Below are 12,081 nucleotides of genomic sequence, written 5' to 3'. Positions count from 1 at the left end.
GATCCATGGGGATCGCAATAGTCTGCATGGACCCCTCTAGTCTCACTTCGAGCCGGGTAAATCTTTCCCCATAATCCTCATCTCATCGGTGCCAAGATCAGAGCCCGTCTCGTAGCTATCCCCGACAACGCCTTTACCTATCCCATTGACTGACGAAGGAGCATCATTAATCGACCACGAGGTCGATGGCCCGTCCTGCCGCAAATTATCAGAAGCCTCAGCAATAGACCCTTCGGCTCCTACCGTCGCAAAGGGAAGAGGTATGCCCTCAACAGCCTCCGTCGATATCGGAATGTCAGATGACAACTCGACTTCGTCTTCAAGTATTATGGTCGTCGTCTCGCGGATGACGAAATCATCCATTGCTGAATCTACTTCCCAGGAAACCCCATCATTACCGTTTACCAACCTTATCTTACAGGTTATAAATTTTTCATCATTCGATGGTGACTCCTCCTCTTCATCTACAAGATGATATAAAAGGGAAGCCCGAAGCCCTGCTAATAGAAAATTTGTAGGGGGAGAAGGAGCCGATGTCGAGTCAGCGGTAGACAAGGCTAAAGATCGAACAGATATGGCCGCATTCGAGTAGGGAATGGAAACGAAAATGGAAGGGCAAGTAGGCCCAACCTCGATTGTAGAAGGAATATACGTCGAAGAAAAGGAAACTTTCCTCTTACAGAATCAAGGAGGGGAGCTTTCGACCTCTTCGAAGGTCCTCGACCTGAAAAAGGAAGAACCAAAAAAGGTTCATTATCAGCGAAAGCAAACTAACAGAAATAGGCGACCAGAAGGCCAAAAAAGAAAAGAGAACAAACTAACTCACCGATTAGGGAAGGAGTAGAGCCGAACTTCTTAAAAAAGCCCGACCATTCACGAATGCTGGCAATATGAGGAAGAAGTCGGCCATCCCAATCAGAAATATCCCGAACTAAAGGAGGAGGCGCAGTCCTCGATACATAAGAAAGGAGCAAAATATCAGAACTCTAGTTTGAGCAAATACATCAAAATGTCTCGAGAAAAAATTACACTTATGAGTGTGGTTCCAAGTTTCGAGGAAACTGCCCGCATTGGCTACCACATCTTCGGTTCTAACAAAGAAAAAGTTGTGCCAGAACTGACGATTCGCCTTGTCATCCATCTGTACTACCAGGCACTTACTCCCACGATAATGAAGGTGCAACATCGTCCCCCTAAAGAAACTGGGGGCGAAGAGATGCATTATATGTCGAACCGTGATCTCGACCCCGGTCAATTCTGTGAACTTTATAAGCATTATGATGAGCTTGTAGATGTACGGTGAAAGCTGAGCCGGGCAAACGCCATAGAAGCGACAAAACTCCTCGGCCAGTAGAAGAAGGGAGAGAGTGTAACCAACATAGAAAGGGTAGGCATAGAACGCAGAGTACCCAGGGTGGTAGACCTACACCATATCTTGCCCTGCAGGGACTAACTCGATTCGAGCAGGAATATCAAATTTTGCCCTAAATTCTAAGAAGTCAGCTTCCTTCATTGCTGACTCAGAGACCTCGGGCTCAACCTCAGGCATTTTTGAGAATTCACACCTGATTTTCTTGCTACGAGGATCTATCTCCTCCACAGTAGGAAAATCCTCACCCTCAACAACAATAGAGACACCCCCCACATGAGGAGGAAAAACCGTCGCCAAGGGTATCGGGTAGTTTTCCTCGTTAGGACTAGAAGACATGTTATCCATAGTTCCACAAAAGAGAGGATATTCGAAGTGAAGAAAGATTAAAAAGCAACTTGAGTGAAGAAGAGTAAGAGCAACTGAAATTTGCAGAACCGGTAAAGGAGACAAATAATGGAGTAAGAAGAAGATGCATGGATTCGATACAAATAATGCGTAAAGTATGAATGGGTACACCCACACCTTATTTATAAGAACACAAGCATCACAACTAAGAAATCAGGCCATCATTACCCAGAACTGGTACCGAAACAGCAGATGCACGGGAAACGATGCAAAACATCGTAAAAATGCGCCATAATAACGCATGATGTCATGACGTCATTTTGAAATGATATGACCCCAAAGGTTGCGTATCACAAAAGGTCACGTTGTCATCTCATCTAAAACATCACTAATCGACTTGCTCGCCCAATTTTGCCAACTACAATAAATAGAATCTGCTCATCAAGGTCATCTGAGGCCGGCCTTAATAAGCGGAGGGACTAACTGTATAGGTCGAAATTTGTCTCAGTACTTGGGGCAAAGTAACATCGAGAAAAGAGTCAACTGAGGTCGACCAGGAAATAAGGAGGCTCGTGATCGAGATGCTAATGATGGTTGATGTCGAGCAACGCAGAAAGAGCTGTAACAACTAGTTTATTAGAATATAATATTAAAGAGAATATTCTATTGAATATGATATTAAAGAGAATATTCCATTGAATATTCTCTGCACTTGTACTATTAGGGTTTGTTGGGGGTATGTCCCATACAAATAGGAAAAAAGAGAATGCCCAAAGGCATGTGATATTCTTTGTGATAAGAGCAGACTTTACGGAAAGATTCTGTGACGACCCGGCTAGTCGTCTCATGAGTTATCACTACATTTTCCTCCATTTCTGCTTCTTTATGCTCTGTTATCTATGTTTATGTGATCAAGTTGATTAGTCTGTGTTCGGAGAGGATTTGGTTAGGAATGAGACACTTAGTCTCTTTTAAGAAGGTTTGATTTAGAAAAGTCAACCAGATGTTGACTATTGTGTTAGAGGGCTCGGATGTGAGTTCTGATGGTTTGGTTAGCTTCGGGAGGTGCTTTGTGTCTTAGGAGTGTGATCGTAATGAGTTTTGGAGGTCCGGAGTAGAATTAGGCTTGAATTGGCGAAGTTGATATTCTAGCGATTTCCGGTTGATAGGCGAGATTTTGATCCAGGGATCAGAATGGAATTCCAAGAGTTTTACTAGCTTCGTTATGTCATTTGGGATGTGTTTGCAAAATTTCAGGTCATCCGGACATGTTTTGGTTGGGTTTTTGATCGAAAACGTATTTCGGAAGATTTCTCAAAAATTAGGCTTGAATCCGATATGTTTTGAGCAATTTGATGTTGTTCGAGGTGCTTTGATGATTGGAACAAGTTTGAATAAGGTATTGGGTCATGTTGGTGCTTTTGGTTGAGGTCCCGGGGGCCTCGGGGTGAATTCGGATGGTTAACGGGAAGATTTTGGACTTGAGAGATTTCAGAAGATTGTTACTTCTGGTATTTCCGCACCTACGGTTATGGGACCGCAGGTGCATCATCGTATGTGCAAAGGAATTTCCGCAGATACGGATTTGAGAAGAGAGGTCAGAAACCGCAAATGCAAAATAGGAACCGCACCTGCGGATCCGCAGATGCGGCAGTGTACCTGTGAGCACATGATTTTTGCCCTATATGAATTATTCCAACAAATTCAAAACAAAATAATTTCTTTCAGTGTTTGCAATTTTGTTGGATTTTGTGGCATTTTCTGTTAATTATTTGCATTTGTCTGTGCACGTTTATTTTATTTAATTCATAAAAATACAAAAATATCACGCACTGCATTTAGGATTTAATTTTATAGTTTTTTAGATTAATTAGTAAATTAGTTTGTTTTATAAAAAATGAAAATCACAAAAATAGTGCATTTTGCATTTTAACTTTTTAATTTTGAATTGTATAGTTTTTCTTTAAATTTAGAATTTAATTAATTATTGTAAATACCATGATGAGTGATTAATCTAATTGGGTAGGTTAATTTAGTTTAAAATTTTTTTAATAATTAATTTAGGTTTTATCTTAATTTTGAAAAAGAAAAGAATTTTGAAATTGAAAAAGAAAAAGAAAGAAATAAAAGAAAATCCGAATTTGGGCTGTTACAATTGATTTTCCCCAGGTCCAAGTGTTAAACACCCATTACCCGTTAAAATTGGCACAAACCCGTCCCAAAACCAGGGTCCAACCTGGTCCGCCCCCCCTTTTTATCAAAACGACCCCGTTTCGTTGACGACAAATCAGGACCGTCGAGGTTTGTTGATCGGATGGTCCTGAAGCTTGGATCACTTGATATTTAAGTGTCCAAACGTGCCCCCTACCCCCTCTCATCTCTTTCACAAGACTCTCATGATCCCCGCCGGAACCGCCAGCCGGAAATCGTCTCCGCCGGCGGCAGTGCTCCGATCGACCCCAAATTTACACCAAATGTTCCCCTCCACCACCCCATCCCCGATCTCCGTTCAATTTCTTTCAAATATACCCATAACCTCTCGAATCTCAGTTTATAGGTGGAAACCCTAGCGCAGCCACAGTTTCTCCGGTGGCGCCGCCGCCTATGTTCAACCCCAAATTGAAACTCTAGGACCGTCTTCCCTCCCTCATTCCAAATCCTCACTCTGTGTCCTTCAAATCACCCAGGAACTGTTCGAATCTTAAATCCAAATAAACCCCTGATTCCCAAGAGGTCCCCGGTTCGTTTCTGCTTGAAGATTTGGGTCCGTTTTGAGGTTATTCGTGTGTTCTTATTAAGAACACACGATTAGCATCATATCAGGCCAGAAAATCCGAAGAGTTTGAAGGTTCAAATCCCATTCCTCAAATCGCTCTAGTCCTAGTAGGTAATCTCGTTATGTCTTCTTTGTTCAAAGTAGTTTTCTTTCTGTTTTTCCCTGTACCCGTTTCTCTGTTTCTTCTTTTCTCTAGGATTCTTATTTATTTTTTATTTTATTTTTATTTCTTGTTTCCATTCAGTCATGCATGTTTAGTTTTGGAAATTATTTTAGTCATTTTGGTTAGTGTCTGTTTAGCAAGACATTTAGTTAACTGGTTAATTGTGAAAATGTTCCTTGGGCCTACGATTTGTTTGAGCTTGCATATTTTATTCTGCCAATTAGTTCTACCTGTAGTTTTTGTGTTGGGGCTTTTGAATTAGAATTGGGGCCAAGAGGAAAGGATTGGCCCAGTTTGGAATTGGAACCTTGGGTCAAATTGACCCCAGCTCATTTGAGTTCAAGGTAAAAACAAGGCAATTAAGGGTTAGTTTAGGTAAAAGACATAGGGAATCTCTGAGTTAACTGCTAAGAACTTGCCTAGAAGCTGCAGAATGTACTAACTTGATCCACAAGTCAGTAATTCGGGGGCCCTTTAAGCAAAAGGAAAAGTTGAAAGGGACTAAAATGAAATAAACTAAACCCCAAAGTTGCCCTAGTAACTTGCCTATAAAGACAGCTTTTCTTGCCTTTCAAGGCAGACCCAAGAGACTTGGAAGAGCTAAAAAATCTCTGAAAATTCTAGACAAAAAATTTTCAAAAAGGGCACTGTTCCATTGAGTTCTATTGCTAACTTCTGAAGTTTTCCTGATGATACAGCAAGTCCTGATTAGCTGACCTTAGAAATGAATTAAAATCAGCCTGGGTTGAAGTTTTCCTGGTCCATTGTTTGGATCGAATTGGTTTCTGGTTGTTTATTTCAATTTCTGGGTTTGAAATTTGATTTTGGAGCTGATGGCTGTTTCTGTTGATTTGCTTTGCTGCTGACCCTTGCTCTTGTTACTGCGTTGCTGATCTTCTTACCCTTTCTTACTTGTGCTTTCAGGTACCTATTTAACTCTTCTCAATGTGAAAACCTTGTGATATGGAAATCTGAAAGACTTGAAACATGTTGGCCATTTGTTCTCATTGTAGGAGTTAATTTGTCTTTATTTTGAGACTTTAGTTTGAATATATTCATGTTTGTATGTTGGTCAGTGACACTGCTCTTTGGGGGTTGAGTCTGATATGAAATAGACATGAGGTTCAATTTGGTCGAATGTGCTGTAACCAGAAAACTAGTGATGTATAAATAGACTTTGTCATGATATTTATGTTTTGAATCTGCCTGAAAGCTTAAACATCATGTTCGTTTAGTTGAGTCAGTGATGAAGTTCTGCATATAACTTTGAGCAGCAACTCGTTTAATTAGATGGTTGAATGACCAAAATCAGTAGATATGGTAGCCTCTGTGCATGGATAATATGATTAACTGTGTTGTTATGAGGTTGAAATAGTTAAATTCCACCGCCTATTGTTAGTAATCAGAATTGGAACTCACGAGTGCTTCCATGATCAAATCATTATTGGGTGTTATCTAACTGATTAATGATGAGTTAAAAACGATTCCCAAGCTTGCTTGTATAGGTAATAGTCCCGTTCTTGGCTAATGTTGCAGGGACTCGATGTTGGGTCTTGACTCAACAACTGCAGGGCTCCGAATTTGGGCTTACCTTGAGGCCCAGTTCGGAAAGTTGCTTTGAATCAGCGTCGGACATTTTCTTTCGTTTGGGCCACCAACCCTGTCGTGTTGGCTCAAGCCCTTTATGCAATGAATTAATTTTACCTCACATAAATCTTCCTGGTTCGTTTAAATGGAACCCTTAACTACATTATTAATTAAGCCCCCTTAACTAGATTGAAGGGGAGCCATGTTAGATAATACGAATAGTTTGTGGCCCCTTCGAAATTTAGTTTGAATTTCCCTTTAAAATTGGATTCGAGGCGTGCCAAGCCCAATAAAATCTCAAATGCTTGGCCCTCGTTTAATTATTTTTTCTCAAAATACTTAGAACTCGAGGCGCGCCACATAGAAAATTTCCATGGTCCTCACAAAGCTAAAAACACATAGTTGCTCTAGGCGCGTTGTTTTAATAAAGTTACTTTCCTAAATTCGGGTGCGCATTTCATGTGACCCAAATCCAAATCTTAACAACGTTAAATAAAATGTGTCTCGGACTGCGGGTGCATTTCATGTGCATGGTCCAAAGACGTGTTTTAGATGACGTTGAAATCTTCCTTAAAATATTTAAAAGCGGTTTAAATCTAAAATGCACATAGGTTTAAAAGTGTTTTAAAATCAGATTAATAGGCCAATTATAACAGTTGAGCGATCGTACTAGAACCACGGAACCTGGAAATGCCTAATACCTTCTCCTAGGTTAACAGATATCCTTACTCGGATTTCTGGTTCGCGGACTGTTAAACAGAGTCATATTTTCCTCGATTTGGGATGCAACCGATGACTTGGGACACCATAAATCTCCTCAGTGGCGATTCTAAATTTTTAATTAAATAATTCTGTTTCGATTGTCACTTAAATTGGAAAAAACTCCCTTATATACTACCCTTTCGGGGTGTAGGTAAAAGAAGGAGGTGTGACAGTACCATAGATGCGGTTTTGGCTCGTCAAGTGGATTCCGCATATGCGGAGAAAATGCCCGCAGAAGCGGTACCGCAGGAGCAGTGGTGGGGTCGCAGATGCAAAAACCTCTGGGCAGAATGTTTTATGTTATTTCATCCGCAATTTGGGTCATTTTTCCTCCATAGTTGGTCCTTTTGAGAGCTTTTTGAAGGAAATCGAAGAGGGAATCAAGGAGAATTGATTGGAGGTAAGATTTGTGAACCTAAAATAAGATTCTATCGTGAAATTTACCTAGAAATTCATGGAACCTAAGCTAAAATGGAAGAACTAGGGCTTGAGATTTTGAACTTTTAAATTGGGATTTGAAGGACCATTTGAGGTCAGATTTGAGAACTTTTGATATGTATGAACTCGTGGGAGGATAAGCAACTGGTTGATGTAAAAAAATTTGAGTTTCGAGAAGTGGGCCCGGGGCTCGGGTTTTGCTAATTTCGGGATTTTCGATATTTTCGATTGTTTTCGCTTGGGCTTTGCTCCCTTAGTATATTATGACATATTCGTTCTGATTTTGGATAGATTCGACTCGCGTGGAGGCCGATTTGAGGGGTAAGGTCATCGTGAGCTAGAGATTTAGACGGTACGAGGTAAGTAATGATTGTAAATGTTGTTCTGAGGGTTTGAAACCCCGGACTACACATCGTTGTGCTATGTTGAGGTGACTTACACGCTAGATGATGAGAGTGGGGTAGAGCACTGTTGGGGATTGTGACTTAGTCTATTCCGAACGATTATTTTAATGCATAATTGATAGTTAATTATTTGATGTTATTATATTTTGGGCTGTATTCCATGTTTGGGGCCTTGTGCCGACCTGCTGAGACCCTTAGGGGCACTTCCACTATTTTTCCTCACTCTATTTGTTTTGAAAGCATATCCTCAGTCGTGTTTTACCTGTTTATTGTCTAAATCTGGTTTATCACTTTGTTTCTTAAAAATATGAAAACTGATTGGGCTGGGTTCCCTGTTTTACTGATGGTCCGAGTGATCGTGAGGTTGATGACTAAGATAGACCGAGAGTCTGATTGTGAGGTTAATGACTGAGACAGGTCGAGAGCCTGGTTGTGAGGATTATATAGTTATGGATCGGGCTACACGCCGCAGCAATATATATATATATATATATATATGGATCGGGTTGCATGCCGCAACGATACTTATATGGATCGGGCTGCACACCACAACGATATGTTGGATCGGGCTGCACGCCGCAATGATATTGCGCTTGGGCTGTAGGAGCCCCTCTGGAGTCTGCACACCCCTAATGAGCACCGTCGACGAGATATATGGATCGAGCTGCGCACCGTAACAGTTACTATATAGTACCTATTGAGTGTGAGTGCTGAGTATGAGCACTGATCGGTAAGAGTTGAGTCACGAATGACTGAGAGGCTTGCCCGAGGAGCGATAGATATATATACATGCACATGAGTGATGCTTTACCTGAGGGGCCTATTTATGAACTTATTGATTTTCACTCCTCTTTAAAATGAGTTTCTATCGAATATGTTGATTTATTGACTGTTTTCACTCATCTTTATATTGAGCCTCTGTCGAAAGTATTGAACAAATGTTTTAAAACAACTTCTATTTAAGCTGGGGTTTATGAGATGTTCAGAATTTAATCACTGATTTGGCTTTGTTATTTCCACTGATATTTTCATGTTATGAGGTATTTATGATTCCTATTTTGCCCGAGGGGCGATTTACGAACTATGTTTTGCCCGAGGGGTCGATTATGATTTTTCATCTCTTTTATTATAAATGGTATTAAACCCCTACTGAATCTGTCGGAAAGCATTTTCAAATGATTTTTTTACCAAAAGGATGGATTTTAATAAGACGATCGACTCGTATTCTGAATTAGCAACCTGTGTGCTTATTGAGTTATCATGAATGTGGATTCACTGTTTCCTACTGCTTAGTCTTTATTTACTCTTATTACTTACTGGGTTGGATTACTCACATTACTCCCTGCACCTCGTGTGCAGATTCAGGTATTTCAGAACCCGGTAGCGGGTATTGATTGCTCAGACGCGGAGTCATCAGAGTTAGTAAGGTGGTTGCATGACATTCGCTGCACTACTTCTTCCTCTCATTTACATTTCTTTACTCGGTACACTTGACTGTTTTTATTGTATTCAGACCTTGGTAGATGCTCATAAATAGTGAATAGTGACACCCCGATGTCGAGCTTGTATTTTATTTCCGTACTGTTCATTCAAACTTACGTTATGAGATATTGTTTAATTAAAGGCTTAAAAAATGACTCTTAATGATTAAAGGGTTGATATAGGTGTTGTGTCGGTTGGCCTTGTCTTCACGAGAGACGCCATCACGACCGGGCCAGTTTGGGGTCGTAACAAGTTGGTATCAGAGCCTAGGTTACATAGGTCTCACGAGTCATGAGCAGGTTTAGTAAAGTCTCGCGGATCGGTACGGAGACGTCTATATTTATCCTCGAGAGACTGCAGAACCTTTAGGAAAATTTCACATTCTTGAATTCTTATTGTGCGTCCTTGATTCAGCTTGAAAAGTAACTCTTGAAATTCCTTTCACTCGTTTGCATGCACGCATAAGCGCTCAGTATCAGATGTGCCTTGATGACTTGTGATCCCCTTATCGAGGGGCGAGATGTGATCTCTGTGAGTTGATGTTGGGCCAATCTGGAGGACTTGAGGCCGGATCTTTGCCTATGGCTTGAGCACTAAGGTGCTGATTGTGTGAGCAAGTGTTTTTGAATTTATATGTTTGGTAAGTTTCCCTATTAGTAGAAGTGACGAGAAAGGTATGCTGGAGGATAGAAGAACTATTAGGTGCTTGATTTCCATCTTGATTCAAGTTATAGCCCGAGTTATGGGCGTGTAAAGAATCTTTTCATGTATCCTAGTTGGGAGTGGAATAGATTTCATGTTGTGGTATGAGTTCAGACTCAGGAAGACTAAGTGACTGCGTAATGGTTATGGCGGTGGAAGGTATACATAAAATTTAGTTTAAGGCGAAGTAGGTGGGTTATCTCCTGCGAAGTGTTTTGGAGTTGTGTGATCTTTATGTTGTCTGTTAGAAGATCCTATTTACAAGTGAAACATATGTGTGAATTTGAATTTTGGGTTGCTTGAGAGAGGGGGCTTAACTGTTGCGAGAATGAGTGCGAGATTTGTCGAAGATTTAAAGTACTAGATGATCTGTGTTTTCACAAGCTTACGAAGGATTTGAGTTTAATCTCACTATGGTATTATGGCATCAATAAAGTATATGCGTTATGAGTTATTGAGTGTGTGTTGATCTATGGCTTCGAGCCAAGTGGGGGAGTCCGCTATTGATTAGTTGGTTGCACGGTTGTGTGCTATATTGGTTCTAGTTGGAGGCATGCTGGTGAGTTAGTTATGGCTTATGGAGGTTTGAGACCGAGGATGGCTCGAGTAAAGGAAATTGTTTTTACAAAGGTTATGTCATGCTTCATTGGTGTATAAGGATCACGAGATGTCTTGAGTTGTTATTGGTAAGGGATGCTCAGTGCATAGAGTAGGAAGTTGCTTGGTTGTATTGGGATGAGGTTGCATTCTGCAGTGCCTGAAGTGCTAATGAGGCACAGGTTGTTCGATTATTCTGATCGGGCTAATTGCAGTTTTAGTAGAGTGAATACTCTCAAAATGGTTCTACTGTGTTCAAGTTTTTACATGTAACAATTGGGTATTTTCAAGTTGTATATGTGGCTAGAAACTGAGTTTTAATTGGAAGATGTCAAGACTTGTAATATTTTCTATATTTATTATGGGATTCTATGTATCAGTATCAGGAAGGTAAAGGTAGCAGATTTAGATTCGCAGGAAGTCTCTTTAGAATAAAGCATTATGAGTATTGAGTTGAAGGTAAATCAGGAGGAAATTTGGATAGATAGGATAGCTTGGTAGTAGGCCGAGTTGGTATGGTAAGGATACGATTAGTTCTTTGGATGCTTGCGAGGTAATGAGTTTTCTACATGTGTTTCTCGGCGATTCTCTTGGGTTTTAGTGATCTGCATAGCTCCGTTGAGTTAGAAGGATTCAGTTCTAGCAGGTCTGGTTTGTGTAAGGGGAACTCGGAGAGTTCTTGATGGTTTCGACCTTAGTTGGAAATGTATATTTTCTATGGGCATGAGGAGCATGGTATGTATAGTAACTTTCTTCTAGATGGGAACAATGGAAAGTTCTTGGTTGGTTGAGTACATAGTTGCTTGTGGCTCGGAAGAGATACAAAGTTCTTGTGGTTATCCTAGAATGGTACGGTTTATGCGGTATGTTGTGTAGGAGTGAGATTGGCATGTGTAAGGTCACGGTTCAGATTTGAAGGATTATTTATCTGTTGTGGGTAACTAGAGTTGATGTGTGGTCCATTGGTAGACCTAGATGGATGTGTGTCTGGCATCGAGACGGCCTTGTTGACTTTGAGTTGCTGTAGGCGAATGATGTCTTGATTCGGTTGTTATTGAGCTTATTGGTAATCTGGGGAGATCTATGAGTTACCTTTCTGTGTTGCGAGACGTTATAATCTGTTGATTATAGGCACCTATGGTGCGGTTCTGTCGGAGTTTCATAGTGGAAGTCGAGTGGGAAGAGTGATTGGGTGTTGCTCGGTGAATGACGTATCGATTATATCCTTTCGGGTTTGCATGGTGTATGTTAGTTGTTTCACCGTGGGTGTAATGATTTGCTTTGGCTCCCAACATCAAATTGCACGTGGTTGTCGATTTCGAGCATAGTGACTCGAGGGGTTTCGTGTGGAGCAGCGTTTGGATAGGATCGCACATTGCAGCGAAGCTATGTGGGATATGACCTTGCGGGTTAGATTCGCGTGTTCTATTCTATGATGTGAGATGGGTTCTCA

This window comes from Nicotiana sylvestris, chromosome 5, assembly GCF_000393655.2.
Source record: "Nicotiana sylvestris chromosome 5, ASM39365v2, whole genome shotgun sequence".
Classification (NCBI taxonomy): domain Eukaryota; kingdom Viridiplantae; phylum Streptophyta; class Magnoliopsida; order Solanales; family Solanaceae; genus Nicotiana; species Nicotiana sylvestris.
Note: the sequence above shows the minus strand (reverse complement) of the source record.